The following is a 25,671-nucleotide window of genomic DNA, read 5'->3' on the forward strand; positions in this document are numbered from 1 at the left end:
AAACTCCAGAAGTTGGGGGGGTGGCATGGAACGGACTCTCCCACACATCCCCAAGAGGGAACCAACCCTACTGGCACCTTCCCCTTGGACTGCCAGCCTCCAGAACAGCTCTCAGACACTAGATGTCTGTTGAGTCCCCAGTTTGTGAGATGGCTAAAGCAGCCCTGGGAAGCTGATACAGGTTTCTTTATCTTTGCATGCCTGTGCTTAGCACAGTGCCTGCCACACAGAAGATGGGTTCACCTCTATGGAACTGAACCACAGAAGCCTGGGTGTTCAAGGCACGGCATCAGGCTGGGGGGCTATCTACCTCCCAGAATGGGAGGCAGGTGCAGAGAGGCACCCAAGCTCCCCGTCTCACCATGTCACCAAGGCCCACAGCAGGCACAGGGCGCCTTGCTACAGCCTGGTGGCATACGCCAGTCAAGGCTATGGAACATCGACAACAGAAATCAGATATGACTATTTTATGGAAAAGAGGATTTTGATGAGAAGATATGAGAAACTCCCAGAACCAACAGGCAAAGTGCAGAGCCATGCTCAAAGGACCACGGATACTGTGCAGGGGGAGAATGTGGCCAAGGCCACGTCAGGGGACGTCTGCTGCAGACACTGCCACTCCTACTGGGCCTTGACTCTAAACAACCTCTTCCTGCCCCTGCATCTGTGCAGTACTTAGCCCAGGGTCAGAGCTGAAGGTAGCAGCGGTCATGTGGCCAAGCTGAGGTCACATGGCAGAGCCTCAGCAGGCCACAGGCTGCGAAAAAGAATGTCTTGTCCACCTCAGCTTCCATACTGGCAGAAGAGGCTCTGCCTCCCTCCAAGACTTACACACTGAGGATACCCCCAACAAGGAAGGTGGGTGGGAGGCTGAGCACCCCAAAATATAAAAAGTACCCATAAGACCCACCAACCCACAAAGCTGCAGAATTCAGTAAAGGTAGACCCCTGAGCGCCAACACGCCATGACAGAGTCCTACAGAGTCCTACAGAATGGACTCGGGCTCCCAGGGTGGCGGAAGTGAGGGAGAGGCCTCTGCATGTCTACACAGCCTCAGAGCCAAGTGTGAACAAAGGAAGTGTTTCTTCATCTCTCACCACAGAGAACAAGTGTGAAGCAGAATTTCAAGCATCTGCTATTGCAAAACATCTAAAGTAGTAGCAAAAGGTCATTTCCAGAAACATCCCTCTTCCCCTACCCTAGAAGCCATTCAGCATCAGCTACATTCTGAATAACATTATCTGAAGCTTGTTCATTCATTCAGCAAACTGTCCCAAGACCCAGATGTGCCTGGCCTCATGCTGGACACTGGAGTTACAAAGATGAATGAGTTGCCATCCCTGACCACAAGTTCAGTAAGCTGGAGGAGAGGACAACAGGGAAGGCTTCGCTGGGGATGGCAACTGTCATGGAGGGTTAGTGATGTGAATATACGTTCCAGATGTTTTTTAGCATTTGCTGGGCATCACACATTTCTAAACACACACATACACACACACACCCTTCCAGTCAGTTACCTCCTTAGTCAGCCACCAATCCTAGGACCATAGTCCAGAGGACTAGGCCTTGATGTGCAAACCTAGGTCCTCTTAGGAAGGGCTGCGGGCTACTGGGTAGGCTAAAGATGTCAACATGGTAGATGGCAATCTGCTTCCCTGGGTGGGAGACAAGAGACAGAGGCTGACCCCAACATGCCAGTTGGCTGTGCTCTTGGGCAGACCTTAGCTCTCTGTCAGCAGCTGGTCCTCAGGAAACTGGGAGATGAAGCTTGTTTTAGGTGCCCCTGCTCCACCCTCCACAATCATAATACCAGTGCTTACCATTTGCACTGCACACTCCAGTTTATAAGACACTTTTACAGGCATCCACTCCTTCATTCATTCATTGAACACCAAGGCACTTTGCTTAGAGCTAATAATCTAAACAGTAATTAAACACAGCTGCTACCCAATTGGTTGTCACTTCCTATGGGAAGCCCTCCTTAACCTATCAGGTTGGGATCAATGTCCCCCAACCCCTACCTCACACCCCACAGGCCCACGGTAGCCCAGACTTTCCTAGATCACAGCTCCCTGTATCAGCCCTGGGTCTCTTTCTATCTAAACTTCCTGGTTTAGATGCAAAAGGGTTCCTCAACATCTTTGCCACTCATGTTCAAATTCAGACCAGACCCTCATATATTTCAGAACAGGGTCCTCCTCTGCACCCAGGTACCTGCTTGGAAGGACCTAGTGTGTGAGGAGCTATTATTGGGAGGTACCTTAGCCAGTCTCTGGTGCAGTGGCGAGATGTGGACACTGAGGTCCTGGGATGACTCATCTACTCCATCCACCACTGCAGTCCCTGAGCCTAGTACAGTGCCTGGCACACAGTGAAGCAGAACGGATGTCCTGAGGAAGTGCGAGTGGGAAGACCCAGGAGGACAGACGGGCCATGGGGAAACAGAAGCCAAGTGGGAAAGGGCAGGGGAGACTCAAGGTAAGAATCTGGCATTATCATTCCCTCCTCATTTGTGGATTAGGACATTTATCTCAGAGAGCTTGGGTGACTTGCCCACAATATTACTGCCAGTAAACTAGCTGGACCTCTACTCTCACTCTCTTTATACCAATTTCCAAACCAACTCTCTACATATCAGACAGCTTTGAGTCCTCCCTCCCCCGCAGCCCGTAGAATTCCATCTCTCTTCCTGTGACCAACTTACTGTTTGGGATCTAATGTATTCTGTACCCTCCCTCCGGGGTATTTTTTTTAAGATACCCTGAAGATAGAAGCCTGGGATTAAAAGAAAGAAAAGGATTCCTAATGATGGAATGGCAGGTACTCACTTATTCATTAAACAAATATTTACTGAACACCTAGAGTATGTTCTATTCTAAGTGCAGAGATACCAGCGTGAACACAGGCAAAAATCACTGCCCTCTAAGATACCATCATGAAATGGTGTTATGAAAAGCTGGTATGCCTTCATGAAAGAAGGAAGGAAGGAAAGAAAGAAGGGAGGGAGGGAGGAAGGGAGGGAAGGAGGGAGGGAGACCAAGTGATCTATTCAAGATGTCACTTAAGCTGACCCAGGGAACATGGTCTACTGGGGATGAGGAGACGCCAACAATCCTTCACCCCAAGACCACTCTATTGTCTACTGCAGGATCCCCTGTCGTCATTCACTTTCCTTTCAATATCCACAGTAGAAGAGAAACAGACAGAATAAGCCTCCTTTTTTGGCCATTGCTGGCTTCCTAATTAAAGTCAAGGATTTGTGTTTATTCAGGGTCTATAAACACAGACCCAAAAAAGTGTTTAAGGGAAAGCAGATGAAATGTGGGTAAGGACTAGTAATAAAATCACGGAAAATGCTGTGCGTTTTCAATCATCACTGTGATTAAACAAAACTTGCAGGAGGATGCTCTGAGGGCCAAGGCACATAAATGTGTGCAGGGCCTGAGCTTCCAGGGGAAAATGTAAACCATAACTTCCTGCAGAATTAATTGGTCCCTGGTGGGAGATACGTGCTAAGTTCCTCTGGACAGAGCCAGAGAATCACGATGCAGCTAATGTGGGTCCCCTCCCCCCCCTGCCACTAGGTTGCCACACAGCCTGTCAAGACTGCATTTAAAATCCTGTGGATTTGCAGGTTCCTTGGGGACAGCCTTTGGAGGAAGAAACTGTGCTCAAATTACAAGAGGCACCTAAAGAAGCTCAGAAACAGGCCAGGCACGGTGGCTCACGCCTGTAGTCCCAGCACTTTGGGAGGCCAAGGCGGGCGGATCATAAGGTCAAGAGATCGAGACTATCCTAGCCAACATGGTGAAACCCTATCTCTAATACAAATACAAAAATTAGTTGGGCATGATAGCACGCACCTGTAGTCCCAGCTACTCAGGGGGCTGAGGCAAGAGAATCGTTGTCTGAACTCGGGAGACAGAGGCTGCAGTGAGCTGAGATTGCTCCACTGCACTCCAGCCTGCTGACAGAGTCAGACTCTGTCTCAAAAAAAAAAAAAAAAAAAAAAAACCAAACCTCAGAAACTGAGGCTGCCCCTTCCAGAGCACTCACTGTCAGCTCCTCTCAGGACCTCAGTGTCCACATCTGGCCACTGCACCAGATACGGGCTAAGGTTCCTCCCAATAATAGCTTCTCACACACTAGGTCCTTCCAAGCAGGTACCTGGGTGCAGAGGAGGACCCTGTTCTGAAATATATGAAGGTCTGGTCTGAATTTGAACATGAGTGGCAAAGATGTTGAGGAACCCTGAGGATTCCACAAGGAAGTGGATGACTTTGCAGTGATCAAAGAGAGCAAAGGAGGGGTGACAGCCAGGGCCAGCCTTAATGAAACCCTAATGAACAAGTTCCCACAATTAAGGACAACAATGGGAGAGGAACCAGTGAGGCCCAGAAAACAATGAAAGCCTTTGATGAAGCACTGCTGATGAAATTTCCCATTGGTGCTTTAATCTGGCTCCCCGGGAGTTGTTGGCTTTGCAGTGTCTTCAAGGAAACTCATCTCTCTCTTTTTTTTTTTTTTAGATGAAGTCTTGCTCTGTCGTCCAGGGTGGAGTGCAGTGGCATGATCTCAGCTCACTGCAACCTCTGCCTCCCAGGTTCAAGTAACTCTTGTGCCTCAGCCTCCCAAGTAGCTGGGATTATAGGCATGTGCCACCCTGCCTGGCTACTTTCTGGATTTTTAGTAGAGACGGGGTTTCGCCATGTTGGCCAAGGTGGTCTCGAACTCCTGACCTCAGGTGAAATATCTAAACCCCTTTCTGACTTTTTTCTTCTCCTTCTTTTTTTGAAAATTCAAGACATGGTGCTTGATCAATGCTAAGTAGAACAGAGAGCCAGGAAACTCATCTTTAATTCAGCGCCGACAATCCTCAGCTCAGCTCAAACTTGGCAAAACGCTTTCTTCCCTCACATCTATTCATAGCCGTCTGTTCCTAGAGTTAACGCTCAATTATTCACCCTAACAGAGGAATTGTCCCATGCTCTGAGAATAACATGGGGCAGGGTGGGAGGCAGAAGGGGCAGAGGAGCAGGGACAGACTAGGAGACCCCAGCTGCTTCCCAGTAGGCAGCCATACTCCTCTGAGAGAGCAGCAAGGTGACAGCGCCCTCCAGGTATGGCCAGTGGGGAGGAGCCGACCTTAGTCACCAGGGCCCACAACACACCAGGGCCTGCAACAAACATGCTGAACTGCACTCACCAGGCCCGTCTCAGGACTGCTGTCCACAGGGAAGGAAAGGGAGGCTCAGACAAGTGACATGACCCGCCAGCAACACAGAGTGAGCAAATGGCAGGGCTGGTGACACGATGCAGAGGCCAGGCCATGAGCACCAAGCACCCACAGGCCCATGTGCACCAAGCAGCCAAGGAGCAGATGCAATTGACACCTCAGATGATGAAAAGCTTGGAACTGCCACAGGCCCCAGCTCCTCCCAGGACTAAACCTTTAACCAGAATTGCTTCCTGCCTGGTGGGCACCCCCAACGATTGGCTAAGTTGAATGGAATCTCCCACAAGGTTTTGTGCTTTTGTATTTTTAATATGCTGGAGACAGTCTCACTCTGTTGCCCAGGATGGAGTATAGTGGCACAATCACAGCTCCCTGAAGCCTCGACCTCCCGGCTCATGCAATCCTCCCACTTCAGCCTCCCGAACAGCTGGGACTACTGGTGAATGCTACCATGCCCAGATAATATTTTTATTTTTTTGTAGAGATGGGGGCTTCCTGATGTTGCCCAGGCTGCTCTGGAACTCTTGGGCTCAAGCGATCCTCCTGCCTCTACCTCCCAAAGTGTTGGGATTACAGGCATCAGCCACTGCACCCAGCCTCCCATAAGGTTTTGATGAGGATTAAATGAGATGATGTACACTCAGCAGAAACCTCTACTGTCACCGTGTTCCCCTTGTGTTTTAGTCCTTCATTTTCTTCCTCTGACCCTCGAAACTGTAAGGACAAGGAGCCTGCATGACTCGGCATGACTCAGCTTGGTGAGCCCAGGGCCCAGCTCAGCAAGTAGTTGGGTTCATTCTTCACTCCTTCAGCCACAGCAGCTGACTTAATTATCACTTCCTTTCCCAGGTTCTGAGGAGCAGAGAGCCCAGATGTGAGGACAAGAGAAAGGTGGGGTAGGGGATACAGACAGGGAAGACAATGGGCAAACCTACGATTTTTTTCTGGACATTCAATAAATGCCTATTTGAGATGCTAAGACATGTCCCCCTTTTGCATCTAATCACAGAAATACTTACATACACACATCAAAATGATAAATCCTGGGCATGAAATGAATATTTTTAAAGATGCCAATTTAAGCCAGGCACAGTGGCTCACGTCTGTAATCCCAGCACTTTGGGAGGCTGAGGTGGGCAGATCACCTGAGGCCAGGAGTTCAAGACCAGCCTGGCCAACATAGTGAAACCCCATCTCTACTAAAAACACAAAAATTAGCCAGCCATGGTGGCTCAAAGCCTATAGTCCCAGCTACTCAGAGGCTGAGGCACTAGGATCACTTAAACCCAAGAGATTGAGGTTGCAGTGAGCCAAGACTGCACCACTGCACTCCAGCCTGGGTGACAGAGCAAGACTCTGTCTCAAAATAAAATAATAAATAAATGAAGATGTCAATGTAAATTATCAGCCAGGCACAGTGGAGAGAGCCTGTCGTCCCAGGTCTTTGGGAGGCCAAGGTGGGAGGATCCCTGGAGCTCAGGAGTTAGAGGCTGGAGTGCGCCATGCTTGCACCTAGACAACAGAGCAAGACCCTGTTTCTAAAAGAAAAAAAAATCTAATAATAAAAAATTGTCCACCCAAAAATATAACCGTCCACCCAAAGTAGAAAATTAACTCATATACTCATTCATCAAACATATGTTTGGTACCTACCTACCAGGTACTTTCTCTATTTGGTGCCTCCCTTTAAAAAATGGCTGAGGAGCATTGAATCCTAACCCTTCCAAAACACAGGCAAAGATGACAAGTGGGCTGCATCACACACCCTAAGAGTCTGTCTCGAAATTTGCAATCCCATAAACGGTTATAGCTCAGCCACCCGCTGGGGTGCCTTCGTCTGTCTGCTCCTGTCTGCTCCGTATGGGCTTCTCAGAGGCAGACGCGTCCTTTTCTTCTGCCCCTGCCTCCCATCACAGAGCACAGGAAGAGGGTTCTGAAAAGTGGCCCCTCTCCCCAAGAGAGGTTGCGCACACCCTCTGCACCCTTGCTCCCAGACGTCCAGGAGGCAGGAGCGGAGAGACTGGTCAGGTGCTTGGCGCCATAAGGTCACTCATCTTCCGTTGAGAACACACAGAACACAGCTCCCACCGCCTGAACCAAAGTTCACTTTGCTTTGGAATTACATAAAGTCCCCAAACAGAAAACGCTTGGCAACTGTTCATTAGTGGCTCTCATTCATCTTACCTTTCCCTGAAAATAATTTTTTTTTTTTTTTGAGACAGAGTCTCACTCTGTCACCCAGGCTGGAATGCAATGGCACAATCTTGGCTCACTGCAACCTCCGCCTCCCGGGTTCAAGCAATTCTCCTGCCTCAGCCTCCCGAGTAGCTGGGACTACATGTGCGCCATCACGCCTGGCTAATTTTTGTATTGTTAGGAGAGGTGGGGTTTCACCACGTTGGCCAGGCTGGTTTCAAACTCCTGACCTCAAGTGATCTGCCCACCTCGACCTCCAAAAGTGTTGGGATTACAGGCGCAAGCCACCACACCTGGCCCTGCAAATAATTTCTATAGGACCTGAAGACGGTTACTGCTATGGGGGTGTCTCTAGATTCCTTCATCCTATCAGCTGCTTGACTGGAAGGAATGATGAGATTCTAGAAAAATCTAGAAAAATCTTGTGACCTCCCTCTGACGCCAGGTTTCCTCATTTATAAAATGGCAACAATAATGTCTTCTGCATAGATCTAGGAGATGGTCCATGGTGGCTGATATATTCAAGAATTGCTAGCTGTTTTTCTTTAATCAGACCTGTCAGTATTCTACCTCAGGGATGCCTGGGCCTAAGTTTTATTAATTGAACTGTTTTGTTTTATATCTTTTATGAAGTAATCTAAACTTTGGTTTTCTCTGTTTTCCTGAAAGCAGTAGTATTCTAGGTTTCTTAGAGAAGAAGAAAAGAGGCCAAGCTCAGTGGCTCACATCTGTAATTCCAGCACTTTGGGAGGCCAAGGCAGGAGGACTGTTTCAGCCCAGAAGTTCTAGACTAGCCTGGGTAACATAGGGAGACCCCACCTCTACAAATAATTTAAAAATTAATCAGATGTAGTGGCATGCACCTGTGGTCCCAGCTGCTCAGGAGGCTGAGGCAGGAGGATCACCTGAGGCAGGGAGGTCGAGGCTGCAGTGAGCTGTGATCACACCGCAGCACTCCAACCTGGGCAACAGAAGAGAAGAAAGGAAGAGGAGACTCTTAGTGGAGAGGAAAAAAGAAGGGGAGAAGGGGAGGTTTTCTTACAATAAAAGTAACATAATCACATTCCAAAAAAAAATGTGCAAATGAGAGAAAGGGAAAGAATATCTCCATATTCTTATCTCCCTAACACAACTTCTGACACCATTTTGGTCTATTTACTCAAAGTCTTGTTTCCTATAAATGACAGATGGTTTTCTAAGTCTTCTCACAGCCTCCATGGCCCTGACTTTGCGTGGCCGTGTAATATTCCACCACGCGGCTAAAGCATAACTTAAGTAGGTGGTTACTGTCAGACACTTAGATTATTTCCCATTTATTTTGTTACTGTAAATAGCTGAGCTGGCCAGGTGCGATGGCTCACGCCTGTAATCCCAACACTCTGAGAAGCCAAGCAGGGAGGGTGGCTTCAGCTTGAATTTGAGACCAGTGTGGGCAACACAGTGAGACCTCATCTCTACTAAAAATAAAAAAATTAGCCAGGCATGGTGGCGGGCACCTGTGGTCCCAGCTTCTGCCTCTAGAGATGACGCTTGCCAATCTATGTGAGTATCTGTAGTTATTACAGGGGATTCTGAAGAAGCCTATGGAATCAGATTAGGGAACCACTGCTGTTCCCAACTGAATTGAAAACTGAGGTACTTGGGAGGCTGAGGTGGGAGGACTGCTTGAACCCTGGAGGTCAAGGCTGCGTCGTGATCATGCCACTACACTCCAGCCTAGTTGACAGAGTGAGACCCTGTCTTAACAACAATAACATAAAGCTGAGCTAAAAATATTTATGCAACATTTTGTCCATATTTTTTACTGTTTTTCTTAGGAAAGATTCCCAAAGTGGGTTCCCTGGGCCAAAGGTTATGAAGATGTTCATGGCTCTTGACATCAATTGCAATAGTTGCCCAGAAGGGTGACTCAAAAGGTCACCTGGTTGGCCACCAGCAAGAAAATGCATGTACCTTCACTGGGGTGACACCTTTCACAGTCACCACAGGGCAGGGTCAGGGACACCTGTTGGGTTTTCTCTGGAGTAAGCGCTTATGGAACATTCTGGTCTCTGCACATCGGCTGCACAATCTCAGGTGCTTTTCAGCTCTGCCCTGCTGAATGAGAGCTCCACAATGCACTCGAGAATAAGCTCCACGGTGGAATCAAATGCTCCCTCCTCACCCAGCAGCTATTTGGGGATGATCAGAGAAAACGAAAAATCAGGTTCCTCTTCTTTTGGTTTTAGGTGTCCAAGGTGTTGAGCCAATGATTCGTTTATCTAGAGAGAAGCATTTTCCAACCACATCGATCATGGAGGACCGTGGGGGGACATTCACAGGTCACACCTCGTTTATTACTCATTTATTTTGAGACAGGTCCACTCAGGCAGGGCCTCAGGGACTGTGGGATCAAATCCAAAGACCCAGGAGGCCGAAGCCCTTTCACATCAACTCCTGGATGGGGCCTTCAACTGCAGACTTGAAACGTGCAGGAACAATGACAAAGTCAGAAGGGGCCTAAATCTAGGGGCTGCGGTAACCAAAGAGACTCTGCTTTATTTATTTATTCATTTATTTGTTTGTTTATTTATTTAGGCCTCACCAGGTCAGGAAAGGCTGTCTCCCCCTGTCCACTCTGTCTCTCACATCAGACAACTAGATATCCAAAAACTCTCTCCAAGGTTATCACACTCAGGCATGAGAGACCCTGGGATAATCACACCTACACAGATAACACCCCCGTTGGGTATCAAGACAACTTTGCACATTCTGAAGATGTCCTCAGTGCATCAAACATACAGTGGGATTCTACTGTACCCTCTTTTATTTTGTTTGTTTGTTTAGAGACAGGGGTCTCCCTTTGTTGCCCAGGTTGGTCTCAAACTCCTGGCCTCAATCGATCCTCCCACCTGAGCCTCCTGAGTAGCTGGGACGGCAGACGTGTGCCACCCAGCCATACCCTCATTTCACTGAGCCGAATTCAGCTATACTCAAAGGGCCAAATGCTTTTCTTTTTCAATTTTAAAAACTTTAAATAATATAAAAGTGTATTTTGCCTATTGTATTTGTTTGTATTTGTTTCTACGGGTTTTTTTGTGTTTTGTTTTTTAGTGTAGGGAAACTGGAAAGCCTGCTGGACAAATTCTAAAAGAGCTATAGCACTCTGCTTCCCATTTTTTGTATATTGTGCATTGTACTTTATTGTAGATTGTCTACTGCTGTTTCTATTATGCACTGACTCATTGATGTTTCAGTACAGCACCCGACACACAAAACCAGTGCATGGAAAACCAGCCTTCAGGAGCAACTCGGGAGATTGTCAGGAATTTTTTTTTTCTGAGACAGAGTCTCGCCTTTGTTGTCCAGGCTGGAGTGCAGTGGCAAAATCTCAGCTCACTGCAACCTCTGCCTCCCCAGTTCAAGAGTTCCTCCTGCCTCAGCCTCCCGAGTAGCTGGGATTACAGGCGCGTGCCACCACATCCGGCTAATTTTTGTATTTTTAGTAGAAACAAGGTTTCACCACGTCGGTCAGGCTGTTCTCAAATTCCTGACCTCATGATCCACCTGCCTCGGCCTCCCAAAGTGCTGGGATTACAGGCATGAGCCACCACGGCCAGCCAGGATTTATTTATTTATTTTTTTTTTTGCCTACTGTGCTGACTTCTGAACTTCACCGTGAAGATGTGACTCTGTTCAGCAGAGTTTCTTCTCCTTGGGTGCTTTTAGGTCTTGGGGGCATGTGTCTGTCTGTCAGGAACTAGCAGAAAACCAGCCCAGCTCAGATCAGAACAGGAAACCAGGACCCAGGCTGGCGGGTGCCAGGGCAGGGCCTTGTGGCTTCACAACCCGCCTCCCAGGGGCAGGCTGTCTGGTCAAGAGAACTCGCCCTCTTCACTGCTGGGTCCCTTAGCGGGCTTTCACATGCCTGGCCTGGTCCCTCCTTCTTTAAACAAAGACTGGCCTAGATGATTGTCACACTCCTGTGTGATACTGGACAACACACATCACCTCTCTGGGCCTCCATTGCCTCCGAACAGTCTTCCACCTTCGGCTGGAATCAGAGCCCCCAAAGCGAGATTCTAACAAGAGATTACATTGTGTGAGATACTGACCTCCTCAGCATCTAGGCTGATGGGGCCCCTGGGTGGGTCACCTCTAGCTGGGAGATGCTTCCTCTTTCACGGCTCCAACTGTGCCTTAAAAATTAAAAGCTGGGAACCTGTAATCCCAGCACTTTGGGAGGCCGAGGCAGGCAGATCACTTGAGGTCAGGAGTTTGAGACCCGCCTGGCCAACATGATAAAATCCTGTCTCTACTAAAAATACAAAAATTAGCTGGGCGTGGCAGTCCACACCTGTGATTCCAGCTACTCGGGAGGCTGAGGTATGAGAATCGCTTGAACCCAGGAAGCGGAGGTTGCAGTGAGCTGAGATCGCGCCACTGTACTCCAGCTTGAGTGACAAAGCAACACTGTGCCTCAAAAAAAAAAAAAGAAAAAGAAAAGAACACAAAGACCCTGGCTTGCCAGGTACAGTGGTGTGGCACCTAGAGTCCCATCTACTTGGGAGGCTGAAGTGGGAGGATCACTGGAACCCAGGAGAGTGAGTCCAGTTTGAGCAACGTAGCAAGACTCTCATCTCAAAAAAATAAAATAAAATAAAATAAATATATATAGAGAGAGATTTACACATACACACACACATATATATATAAATATATATATTTATTCATTTGAAAGGCTGAGGCAGGTGGATCACCTGAAGTCAGGAGTTTGAGATCAGCCTGGCCAACATGGTAAAACCCCATCTCTACTAAAACACAAATATATATATATATACACACACACACACACACACACACACACACACACATATATATATATAGACCCTCCCACCCAGGAAGCATAAGAACACCCAAGGTATGAGCAGATTAAAGAAATCCTGCAGAAGAGGGAACACGTGCACAGAGTATGCTGGCAAGGTCACAAATAGAAAATGGGTGGGGGAACTTGAAAGCAGAGGTCTAACTCCCATGTGCACCTTATTTGCTCAAGTCTACATGGACCAGTATCCAAACATTGAAATTTTCCTTTCAAATTCAATCCCCCAGAGTGTAAGGTCTCAGGACCTTTCTTTCCCCCAAATCTTTTCTTGTGCGGATGCATATATGCAGACAATGCAAAGTGCTACAAATCCCAACACCAAATGCATCAAGAAGTAGATTATTAGTATGAGTCAGTTTCACACTAACTTTACCAAAAACCTCACCGCTCAAATTAGCTCAAGTAATCTACTTACAACCGCAATTATAAATTCTGAGCTTCCTTGGCTGACAAGTTTGCAGTAGGTGGTTCTTGGCCCTGAGGGCTGCTGAAATGCCCGTTGTTATGAGATGCCCACTGAGAAACCCACCGCCCTCTCCCAGCAGGGTCCAGCAGGAGCAGTGTCTGCTCTTGGCTACACAACTCCATTCATAGACTTTTCCAGTTACATTCAAGGTTCACCCAAAGGAGGTAGCAAACACAGGAGGTGGGCACTGAAGCTGGCCTGGCACATTTGAATTCCAGCTCTGCTTTTTATTAGCCTCCAGGTTTTCTCAGTTTTCTCATCTGTAAAATGGGAATAATATGACCTGCCTCACAAGAGTTACCATGAAAGTAAGAAATAAAATATTCAAAGTACATGACACAGCCAGGCGCAGTGGCTCACGCCTGTAATCCCAGCACTTTGGGAGGCCGAGGCAGATGGATTTCCTGAGGTCATGAGTTCGAGATCAGTCTGCCCAACATGGTGAAACCCTGTCTCTACTAAAAATACAAAATTAGCCGGCGTGTTGGCACATGCCTATAATCCCAGCTACTTGAGAGGCTGAGGCAGGAGAATTGCTTGAACCCGGAAGGTAGAGGTTGCAGTGAGCCAAGATTGCATCACTGCACTCCAGCCTGGGCAACAAGAGCGAAACTCTGTCTCCAAAAAACAACAACAACAAAAACAAAGTATAGGACACCTGCTCCATGCTCCATAAAAGAAAGTTAATATTGCCATAAAGGAGACCAAAAAATCACAGAAACCCACAATGTGATCCTGATGGGAGCCCTGTTATGAGGGGCTTTCAGGCCAGGCATGGTGGCTCACACCTGTAATCCCAGCACTTTAGGAGGCCAAGGCAGCCAGATCACCTGAGGTCAGGTGTTCGAAGCCAGCCTGGCCAACATGGTGAAACCTCGTCTCTACTAAAAGTACAAAAATTAGCCAGGTATGGTTGCAGGTGCCTGTAGTCCCAGCTACTCAGGAGACTGAGGCAGGATAATTGCTTGAACCCAAGGAGGCAGAGGTTGCAGTAAGCTGAGATCGTGCCACTGTACTCCAGCCTGGGTGACAGAGCGAGACTCTGTCTCAAAAAAAATAAATAAATAAAATAAAAATAGAGGGGCTTTCTGCCAGGTCCATAGCTGCCTGCACACATAGTCTAGAAATGTGACCTCACCCCCTAGCTCCTGCTCCACTCGCCACCATCAACCCACTGGCCTGTCATTCATGGTGTCTGGTGACTCTCCCTGCCATCCCATTCCAAACCCCTCAGAAAAACTTCTCCAATTCCTGAGTGAGAAGAATGGGCCTAGAAGGGCTGAGTTTAAGTTAACCCAAAGAAATAAACCCAAACTCCTTCACTCTCCAGGCTGCTCAGGCCTCAGGGACGTGTGTCGGGTGGCTGTGGGGCACACAGTATCATTCCCCACGTGGATCCGTCACAGGGCCTAGCACACAGTAGGTGCTCACTCAGTGACTGTTCTGTTGTTGAATGGCAGGATGAATCTCACTGCTCCCTCAAGACCTGAAAACTTGAGAGTTATGAAGGCATGTTTAGGAATGACTGTAAAATACCACTTTTCAGAAAACAGAAATCTCCATTTGATTCTTTCATTTGCACGCCTGTTTGATCTGTCTACACACTGGTTGGTCTCTGGTGTCCCAGGAGCAGAGGGCAATACACAAAACCAGAGTTCAGGGGAGCAAAGCAGACATTTTAGGAAGTTATTGCCCAAGTTTCACTTCCACGTCGTCTCCTGCATTCTACTTCAACTCTGGTTTTGAGCAAAGCTGGGGCTGGTAAAGAAACTTCCCTTAGTCTACATGTTCCTCTCCCCGAGTCCCAGCACTGAGGCTCTTCCGACCAGGAACTCAAAGTACTGAGCATCCACTGATGCCAGACCCTATGCCAGGTACATTCAGACATTTTCTGACCTAACAGCCACAACAAGCGGGGAAACAGACACTAAGATGCCAAGAGAAGTTATGCAATGTGCAAAAGACTTCACAGGGAATCAGGTCTGAATCAAAGACCTCCTTGGTTCCAAGGTCCTTGCTTCTCAACCTGCCACTGTCCTTTTTCAAAGGTGCCAACCACTAACATGGCAGTGTTTCATTTTTCATAAAGCCACCTGAGGAGTTCAAAAGCATCTTTGTTTTGTTTTGTTTTGTTTTGAGACGGAGTTTCCCTTTTGTCGCCCAGGCTGGAGTGCAATGGCACAATCTTGGCTCACTGCAAACTCTGCCTCCCAGGTTCAAGCAATTCTCCTGCCTCAGCCTCCTGAGTAGCTGGGATTACAGGCGCCCGCCACCACGCCCAGCTAATTTTTGTATTTTTAGCAGAGACAAGGTTTCACCATGTTGGCCAGGCTGGTGTTGAACTCCTGACCTCAGGTGATCCATGCGCCTTGGTCTCCCAAAGTGCAGAGATTACACATGTGAGCCACTGTGCCCGGCCCAAAAGCATCTTGAAGAACTTCCCCCCTGCATTAAATTCAGATCCCATCTCTGCCAGAAGGATAGGCCTGGACAAATCATACAGCTCCCACCCAGCCGTGACTACGTCCCATGGGAGGAAGGATGTATATATGGAGGGTTTCTGCTAGAGACTATGCTAGATGCTTTGATACACATTATCACACTCAATCCTCCAAACATTCCAGGGAAGCAGGTGATAGTAGGCCAGTTTCATCAATGACAATTCTGGTTCTGCAGTGGGATGTGATTTGTCCAAGGTCATGCAGCACTGAGAAGCAGGGCCAGGGCTCCATCAGCCCTGCCACGCAATAGGCTTCGTTGAGTGAGCACTGGATGTAAATTTCAAAGAACTCAAATCGGCCAGACAGAGCCAGTGGCAGGAGACTCTATTAAGCAGATGAGGAAAGAATGGCACTTTTCTTCCTCCTGCCGCCCAAGCCTTTCCCATCCTTAACTCCTCTGCACAACGGGGCCCTCACTGTCCTTCCCCCACCTTCTTATCAAAGGATGCTGGTGCCGGGAAGGGGAAAAGACAGAACGAAGATTAGTCTCTGGCACAGTTTATGTTGATTTCAAAGCTGTCACTTTTCCCACGTTGGGCCTTCTTTTTCACCATGGATTTAAGTGTCTGGTCCCCCGCTGAAGGAAGGTCAAGGACAGCGGTACATTTTGAACTAGGGAAAGACTCCGGTCCTCAGCATCCTCCTGCTCTCACAGCCTTACTGCTAAACACAGCAGTGGATGCAGACGGCGGCACTGTGGAGCGGTGAGCAAAAACCAGGCTCAGAAGTCGGTGGCCTAGGTTCCAGTCCTGACTGTGCCTCCTGGTCAAGATGCCTCCCCCTGGGGAGTCCCAGTTCCCTTGTGTGGATGTACTGGATGCTTAGGCCTGAAACTCTGAGAATGGGGTTTCTTCTGCTCAGTCCTCACAGGCCACCATCACGTGGAGGAGATGTTCAGCTCACACTGCCTCTCCTCCTCCCCTCCCTGAAGGCAGCCCCATCTCAATGGCTCACAGCATCTAGGCCCCCCTGGGCTTATTCAGCACCTGCTGGCAGGCAGAGGCGGTCTCTCTACCACCCCTTCCTGCTCCCACTGTCGCCTGTCTTGAGGGCCGTCCTAGGCCTTCATCACTTTATCGTATGTGTTTTCGCATGCCTGCCTCCTCCATTAAGCTACCTCGGGAACCGCCAGGGTCATATACAGATTTGCACCATCAGCACCAGCCCGGGTCCCGAATGAATGAGGGGGAGCAGGTCAGGCTGGATGATTTCCTGGCCCACTGCACTCAAAGTATGGTCTACAATCCAGAGGCATCACACTATGTGCAAAAGTGTTCAAAATGCAGCATCTCGGCCCGCCCCAGTCCCTGCTCAGAACCTCCAAGGCAATCCCTATGTGATGCACAGCACACTCAAGTTTGGAAAGTTATCCTCCAACTCCTCCCTCCCTTGCTTCTACCACCTAGAAGCCTCCAGAACTGTGGGCCTTAGTAGGTCTTACTAAAACACAGCCCATCATTAACCAAAGGAGATGTGCCTTAAGAACCTTCTAGAAGCCCGCCACTGACTCTCACAAGCAGAATATGAAATGTGTGCTCCCCGGGGGGACTCCTGGCACACATTGATCACTGGCCCTCTCCAACCCTCAAGGAAGCCCAAGCAGCTTTCAAGAATGCTGAGGCGGCCAGGCGCAGTGGCTCACACCTGTAATCCCAGTACATTGGGAGGCTGAGGCGAGTGGATCACCTGAGATCAGGAGTTCGAGACCAGCCTGGCCAATATGGAGAAACACTGTCTCTAACACGGTGAAACCCCATCTCTATTAAAAATACAAAAAAAAAAAAAAAAAAAATGAGCCGGGCGCGGTGGCGGGCACCTGTAGTCCCAGCTACTCGGGAGACTGAGGCAGGAGAATCGCGTGAACCCAGGAGGCGGAGCTTGCAGTGAGCCAAGATTGTGCCACTGCACTCCAGCCTGGGCGACAGAACGAGACTCCATCTCAAAAATTAAAATTAAAATTAAAAAAAATTAAAAAAAAAAAAAGAACGCTGAGGCCTGGCAGAGTCAGACAGACTGGCTGCCCACTCACCAGCATGGGTCTCATGTCCACGCTCAGAAAGCTCTCTTCCCTCATTTCTCTACTCTTGACATTTATTCAGCTTGTAAAGAAAAGGATCCTTTCCAAAACACGTCTTCAGTTTCTTAATAAACCCCGCAATTCCTTTAATGATTTCAGATTATCTTAAATATTTATAAAAATCACTCTCAGCAACACTTCTTTAAGCAAACCTCCTCATCAACTTCGATTATTTATATATTTATGAACACGATGTTCAAGGAGCAGATGGCAGCTAGTAAGTCCTCCAAAAGAAGGAAAAAAAAAAAATCAATGGGACAGAATGTAAGCTCCACGACTCGCCCATTTACTCTTCTCGACAAGCTCTGGTACAATTATCTTTCCATTCAGCAGAAGCACCACACAAAAGTCCACAATTGGTTTAAAATAGCACACTTGGACTTCATAAAGCTTGGAGGTTCCAACTTTAATCTAGGAATGACCTGCCAGCCAAAGGCTCTATTCCCAAAGGAAACTGAAGCTCTGTCCGGGGACGGCAAGACGATGGATGTGGGGACAGATGATGGGACCAGGGGAGGGACAGAAAGAGCACCAGGGGCCGAGGGAAGAAACAGACACTGCTGAGCACCTACTAGGTGCCATGCTCTCTGCTGGGCACTGTCCATACAACCTCTGGGTTGATCTTCACAACAACACTTCCAGGTGGCGACTGTTAGTCCTCATTTGAAAGATGAAGAGAAAGACAAAGAGAAAGGAAGTCGCTTGGCCAAGGCCACAGAGCTAGTGAGTGGCAGAGCCAGGATGTGAACACAGGCTGCAGGGCCCCCAAACCTTCACTGCCTCTAGAAGGAGAAAAGGAGGAGAGGAAAAAAAATTGCTCTTAACCTCGTGCATCCTAGGCCTTTCTTTCAGCCTGGGGCGGCCAATCACCTGTTTTAAGACTATCAAAGACTTAATTGCCAAAGTTCTACTGAAGCAAAAGGACCTGGTCCATTTGAGAGCCCAGAGAAGGAAAGTCTCAACCGAATGCAGGAAGAAGTCGATGCAAAGGTTATGAGAAGATAGGAAATGAGTGTCACAGACACATAAAGAGGGGACTTTACAAGAGAGACAGAAAAACAGGGACGGGGGACAGCCCTTACCCTGAGAAATGAATGAAAAACAAGATCAGAAGGAGTCTGTCTTCAACAGGCCTTTATCAAGTATCCCCTTTAGGGAAGAGAAAAAAAAAAAATCAACCCTTCACTCCTCCCACCCGAATTTCTTTCTTTCAAGAAGCTCCAATTCGGCCGGGCGCGGTGGCTCAAGCCTGTAATCCCAGCACTTTGGGAGGCCGAGACGGGTGGATCACGAGGTCAGGAGATTGAGACCATCCTGGCTAACACGGTGAAACCCTGTCTCTACTAAAAATACGAAAAAACTAGCCGGGCGAGGTGGCGGGCGCCTGTAGTCCCAGCTACTCGGGAGGCTGAGGCAGGAGAATGGCGGGAACCCGGGAGGCGGAGCTTGCAGTGAGCTGAGATCCAGCCACTGCACTCCAGCCTGGGCGACAGAGCGAGACTCTGTCTCAAAAAAAAAAAAAAAAAAAAAGAAGCTCCAATTCAAGCTAAAACAGAGAGATGAATCTGGCCTTTGAGATGCCCATATGCTTGCTGAGGAAACAGTGATTATTACTGTTGTTAACAAAAATCATGGATGGGGACCACTATTATGCAATGGGAACAGGGGCCTACGCTAAGGGCTTCGCTTACGTTACTGCCAGGAGCAACACAACCCCATGACATATGTGTCCGTTTTACAGATGAGAACACTGAGGCTCCAAGAAGGGAACAAACCTGGTTCCATGCACACGAGCAGTGAGAAAGAAAACCGAGGTATGAATTTGGATCTTACTGTCTTACTCAGGAGCCCTGGGAAACCGATGGGGATTCTTTCGCCTGTTTAGAGATGAGGAAAAGAGGGTGCCGAGAGTATAGTGACCTCTCGAAGGCTGCACGGCCAAGAGATAGTGAAAATTCAGATTAAAATGAATTTTCCTTTACAATGCTCAGTGGTGGATGATTTTGCTGAAGACAGCCAAGTCCCAGACCGCCAAAGCCACATGAATGGTGGTCTCTTCAATTAACGAGATGGCAGTAATGCTGAGCACGGGTGAGGCCACAACCTCCTGGCACCGGCATCCCTCGGGCGTCCTTCCTGTGCTTCCTGTGCATGGGTCTCTGGATCCTGATAGAAGAGCTGTCAGGGACCAGGATTCCACACAGGGAGGAACCACAGGAGAACCATTTCAAGGTCAACTGCAGGCCAGTGTGCTGACCTTGAGATGGAAAACGAATGTCCATCCTCAAAGAGCAAAGGGGAACCCATCATTCTTCTGCTCATTCTGTCAAAGACACATACCGTTTCCTGCATGTGCCAGGCAGCAAGTCAGGTGCCAGAGGAAGCACAAAGATCACTCAGGGTCTGCAAGAAGAAACGTGAGCTCTGCAGGCCGAAGACTTAGGTGAGGACCCTCAATCTGCCCCTTCCTGACTGAAGGTCTTGGGTCAAGTCCTGCACTCTCTCTAAGTCTCAGGAAAATGAGAACCCTAGCTCTCCTTTACAGGTAACCCTGACCACTCCACAGTTCAGTCATTAAAAATGAACCTGGGCCGGGCACACTGGCTCACGCCTGTAATCCCAGCACTTTGGGAGGCTAAGGCAGGGAGGATCCCTTGAGCCCAGGAGTTTGGGCAACACAGGGAGACCCCGTCTCTACAAAACATTAAAAAATTAGTTGGGCATGGTGGCGCACACCTGTGGTCGCAGCTACTTGGGAGGCTGAGGTAGGAGGATGGCTTGAGCCGGAGAGGTCAAGGGTGCAGTAAGACATGATCACACCACCGCACGACTTCAACCTCAACAATACCGTGAGACCCTTTCTCCAAAACACAAACAAAATGAATCTGCACAGGCTCAAACTGCAGGACGTTGCTATTGTCTCTTAAAAATAATAGTAGCACTTACAGGGCTCGGGAGTTGGGGGACCCACATAGCTAAGGATCCTAAGAGAGGTACACAGAAGACTTTGGGAGCTGAGAAAGGAGAAGGGGTGGCTGTCAGAGAGAGCAAAATTACTTGAAAATATCCCAAAGTGAAGGGTAGAAACATATATCGGCCTTTATTTGAAAACCATTTCCAAGTCTCCCTGTGCTAGAACCCACGGCAGCCTCCTGCATCACACACTCTGCCCTTCTCCGTGCTGTGAGCCCAACAAGGATCTAGAGTGCAAATTCCAACGTGTCTCCCCAGGAAGAAAACTCAAGCCAGCTGACCACTTCTGCATGCCGACCAAGGTAGAAAAGCCACCTCTTCCGGGCTTCCCCCACATTACAGGAACCCCAGGCCTGGGAAACCATCCCAGCCGTCAGCCCTGGCTCAGCCTTGGCTGCTGGCCTCAGTCAGTCATCTGGCAGTGGCAATCAAAATGACGCCTTCTTTTTATTTTTCCCCCAATGCAATCTTCCAAGAATGGGAGAATCTCAAAGTCAGAGTTTAAGCCCTTTTTCACAAGGGAGTCAATATATTTTCACAAGATGGTCTTCCTCAGAGAGGGGAGGAGTCCATCCAACTCCCATGGCAAAACTGCTCCCTGGGGATGGTGGATGGAAGTTACAGGGCAAGGAAGCCAAAATGTGGAAGCACACTGGCTCACCTCTCAAAATTCACCACCCACCCGTTCATCTCACAATTATCCATGGGGTGCTTCCCACGTGCTCCAAGGCACCCTTTCTAGGTGCTGGGGATGCAGAAATTCAAGGTGACTGGCAATGACACTTTCTATCACTGCGCCCCCTCCAGGCCAGGAAATCTACGCTGGTTTTCTCAAGGCCCTACTCGCAGCAGCCCATTTTACAGACGGGACCCTCAGAGAGGGTAAGCGACTTGCCCAAGGTCACACAGCTAGTAAACGGCAGGGCCAGGAATTAAATATGGGTGCAAAGTGCACGTGACACTCCTCCGCAGCCCCAGCTTCCCACTCTATCCCTCCGCACCCCTCCACCTCACGCAGCAGGGTGGGTAGCAAAAACACACCCCAAGAAGCTCCAGCATGGGAAGACCTCCTTCCTTCCACCCCGACACAGGACACACGTTTCAAAGGGCACACAGGTTTCTCCCACCCCCAGTGTATGTGTACACAGCCCCACGAAAGCCCTGCAGGCTGCAAGGGTACCCACCCGTTAACACTGAACTTCCATTTAAAAAGAAAGATGATGAAAAGATAAAAGACGAAGAGGAAGTGCTCTTTAAACATAGGCGGGTGGCCACCCCAGGAGGAAGTCTTGAGGCCAATGGAGATTTTGTTCACCCCCTCTAGTTCCTCAAATCGAATGCCACTGGCCTTCCAAGCCCCTGATGGGTGGTGGCCGGGGGCCAGCGCTGCTGCCTGGGTCAGTCCCCGCGCCGACACCTGGCTCGCAGGAAGGGTCTGCCCAGGACCAGCCACCCCGACCTGAGCGCCCCCTGCCTCGAGGCGCACCAGGCGCCGGCCCCGCAGCTGGGTGAACCCGGGCGGCGGCCCCGCTGCGCGCTCCTCTCGCGTCCGCCCGCCACCCCCCGCGCACTCAAGAAGCCTCCCCCGGGACCCCCGCGCCCGCCGGCCCGGACGCCCCCACCCCGGCGGCGCCCCCTGTCCACCCGCCGCAGCGCCCGGCCCGGCGGCCCGGATTGCACCCCAGCCTCTCCCTGCACCCATCACGCGCGCGCCCCGCACCCCGCGCCCTCTCCAGGAGCAAATCGGCTCCAGGGGCGCGCGCGCGGGCTGGCCGGGCGGCGGCGCCTTCAGAGCCCCGCCACGTACCTGGCGGCCCGGGCGGACGAGGGGAGCGCGGCGCGGGAGCGCAGGAGACTCGGAGCCTCCGGTGCCGCCGCCGCCGTTTCCGGGTTGGCGGGGCTCACGTCACCGCCACAGGTTTGCGAGCTGCCCCCGCCGCGGCGGCAGCAGCAGCAGCAGCGGCCCGGGCGAGTGCCAGGCGAGAAATAACTATAAAAGGAAGAGGCGCGGCGAAGAGGAAGAGGAAGCGCTGTTTACCTTCGAGAAGCCGAGCCGCCGGCGCTCGCACAAAAGGAGGACGCTCGCCTCGCGACGCGCCTCCCCCCGCGCCCAGTCCCCGCCGCATCGCGGGGCCCCGGCGTCAGCGCGCGCCGCGCCCCGGGACCGCCCTGCGCCGGCCCCCACCCCAGAACCCCGCGCCCGCCTGGCCCATGTCCTCCCGAGCCGGGGCGCCACGGGCCCGGGATGGTGGTGACCTTGGGCAAGTCACCGCGGGGCGCGCTGCGGTTGGGGGTCATTGCCCTCATTGTGCGAGGAGGAAACCCGGCCCTCAGAGGGGCAGGGGTGGCCCCCAAGGTCACGGCCTGTCAGGCAGGGCTTGGGCTCGAGTCCCGGTCTCCAGACCTTCGGACCGGCCAGGTTCCTGGCCCTGGGTCGCTTCCCCCTCACCTGGACTTCAGGAATGGTGACAGTCCCTGGCTGGCTCACCTCGCAGGGGGGTCAGTAAGAGGAATGTTGTCCACGCACCCATTCAGCCCTCCCGCAGATACTCACTGGGCCTACTAAGTGCCCGGGCTGCTCTAGGCCCTGGAGCTGCAGATGCGAACCAAGACAAAATCCCTGCCCGGGAGGGGCAGCAGGGATAGGCCGTAAATATCTGATGGGTCTGATGGTGCTAAGTGCTATGCCAGAGGAAAAATAAAGCGGGGTGAGGGGAGGGTGTGGGCTGTCAGTGCTACCCTAAGCGGTTCTCCAAGGACTTTAAATTTAGTACAGAAATTCCCACATAAAAAGCTCCTCACCGTAATTCCAGTTTCAGGTGTTATGGGAGACCTCATCTTTCCCCTGGTCTAGAATGGAGAATACTGTGTTTTTCTCCCTGTAACAGGACGTGCCTAGGAAACTGATACTCTCCTTCCCTCTGCCTTGCTCCCCTGGCCCAGAAACCCATCCTATCATCTTGACATTCAGCCAGAAATTTCTCAGGAAGATAGACAATGTTCTCTCAAGTATCTTTCTGCTCTCCTCTAGCAGCGTATCAAAAGGGTTACATCAAAAGCTTCCATTGTCTTTCCACCTCCACTTCCAGCTATGGGGGAGTTGGGGTGCGCGCCCATCATACTCAGTGCTGAGTTACCTGATTAGGAGCCAGTTGTTCCTTTTTTTTTTTTTTTTTTTTTTTGTCTGAGACAGAATTTTGCCCTGTTGGCCAGGCTAAGTAGTGCAGTGATGCGATAGCTCACTGCAGCCTCGAATTCCTGGGCTCAAGCTGTCCTCCCACCTCAGCCTCCTGAGGAGCTGGGACCACGGGTATGCACCACCACGCTTGGCTAACTTTTAAAAATTTTTGTAGAGGTGGGTCACCCTGTGTTGCCCAGGCTGGCTTCTTTCTCCTGGGCTCAAGGGATCCTCCCTGCCTCAGCCTCTCCAAGTGTGGGGATTACAGGCATAAGCCTCCGCACCCAGCCCGCCAATTCTTTAACAAAGGTGCCTTGAGCCTTCTCTTGGCCAGGCCCAGTGCTCGGAGCTGGGGGCACTGAGATGGTGCCATTTTAGCAGGACTCCCTGGGCTGCTCTCTAATCTTATCTGAGCGCCAGTGCCCTCATTCCTAAAGGAAGGGAACTAATGTCCACCTTGCTGTGGGGACTGAGAAGCAGGTGGGAAACCACTGGGTCCTGAACTATGACCTTGAGGAGAAGCAGGAAAAGAGTCTGGAAGCAGGCAGAGCTGAGCTGCTTATAAAATGAGCGTTAACAATTCTGAACGTTTATAAAGTACTAACCAGGTGCCAAATGTGCTCAGGCCCATGAAGCAGGTTTATCATGGCCCAGTATCATACATGAAGATACTGCAGCTAAAAGAGAGATGAGATTTGCCCAAGGTCACACTGATTAGACAGCGGTGGAGCCGGGTATGTACCTCGATTGTCTGACTCCAGAGCCCGAGCACTTAGCCACTCTGAGCCTCAGTTTGTTCATCTGTGAAATGGAATGGATAATAATGACTTCATTAAGCTATGGTGAGGGTTAAATCGAATAGCACGTATATAGAACCTAATATGGATAGGACCCAGGAGAAAGCAATCACCATTATTGTTATTATTATCATAACTGTTAAAATTTTCTTTCCTTTTTTTTTTTTTTTTTTTTGAGACAGGGTCTCATTTTCTCACCCAGGCTGGAATGCAGTGGTGCGATTTTGGCTCACTGCACTCTCTGCCTCCCGGGTTCAAGCAATTCTCGTGCCTCAGCCTCCCAAGGAGCTAGGATTACAGATGTGCACCACCACGCCTGGCTAATTTTTATATTTTTAGTAGAGGTGGGGGTTTCACCATGTTGGCCAGGCTGGTCTCGAACTCCCAACCTCAGGTGATCCGCTCGCCTCAACCTCCCAAAAACCGTGCCCAGCCTAATTTTTGTATTGTTCTGTGGTGAAGGGGTTTTGCTATGTTGCCCAGGCTGGTCTCAAACTCCTGAGCTCAAGTGTTCACCACCTGCCTTGGCCTCCCAAAGTGCTAGGATTACAGGCTTGAACCACTGCGCCTGGCCTACCGTAATAATATTTAAAGGCGGCGGGGCGCAGTGGCTCACACCTGTAATCCCAGCACTCTGAGAGGCCAAGGTGGGCGGATCATGAAGTCAGGAGATGGAGACCATCCTGGCTAACACGGGGAAACCCCATCTCTACTAAAAATACAAAAAATTAGCCAGGCGTGGTGGCGGGCGCCTGTAGTCCCAGCTACTCGGGAGGCTGAGGCAGGAGAATGGCGTGAACCCGGGAGGCGGAGCTTGCAGTGAGCCGAGATCCCGCCGCTGCACTCCAGGCTAGGCGGCAGAACGAGACTCTGCCTCAAAAAAAAAAAAAAAAAAATTATTTAAAGGCATGAGGTAAGGAACTTTCAGGCAAGCTCGGGATCTGTAAATAGTTGATGTGACTAACATGGAGTGCAAATTTGGGGGTCCAGGAAGCAGGGCAGAATAGGTGTAGGTAAGAGCAGAGCCTGGATCCCTGCTAGCCTGCACTCCACTGAATTCTGAAATACCTGGGATCGGGAGTCTAACTCAGATGTGTGTGTCTCAGAGGGGAAAGTGTCCATTCACTGGATACAGTGAGGTTGAGGAGAATGAGCCTAGGCTCACTCTGATCCTGATAGGTTTGACCAACTCAAGCCAGTGGGAACCTGGAAATAATACCCAGGGAAACCTCTGGCCATTCTGTAGTGACTGCTCTGTTTCCCCGGGGTGTCAGCCCTGACAATGGTAGGCAGAAGTCCCGCATCCTATAGAGAGCACTGTCTTTGGATTTGGGAAGGCCTGCCTGCCATTTTCATCTGTGCAATTCTGGGCAAGTCACTTA

General features: G+C 50.1%; 1 protein-coding gene and 1 pseudogene across 38 annotated transcripts in view; both read right to left on the reverse strand.

The window, feature by feature from the left end:
- FAM49B (family with sequence similarity 49 member B) overlaps positions 1–22,875 on the reverse strand; it is a 175,573-nt gene extending 152,698 nt beyond the window's left edge. For 19 of the 38 annotated variants that reach the window (XM_025393570.1, XM_025393564.1, XM_025393588.1 and 16 more), the window contains exon 1: positions 22,122–22,443. The gene's annotated coding sequence lies outside the window, so the exon portion shown is untranslated. Of the gene's footprint in view, positions 1–22,121; positions 22,444–22,763 lie in introns of those variants that run through there. The other 19 variants (XM_025393572.1, XM_025393596.1, XM_025393565.1 and 16 more) reach the window with 2 other exon arrangements.
- LOC112630855 lies at positions 10,529–10,579 on the reverse strand (annotated as a pseudogene).
- Positions 22,876–25,671: the final 2,796 nt, after the last annotated feature.

The sequence above is a fragment of the Theropithecus gelada genome, chromosome 8 (genome assembly GCF_003255815.1).
Source record: "Theropithecus gelada isolate Dixy chromosome 8, Tgel_1.0, whole genome shotgun sequence".
In the NCBI taxonomy this organism is placed as follows: Eukaryota; Metazoa; Chordata; class Mammalia; order Primates; family Cercopithecidae; genus Theropithecus; species Theropithecus gelada.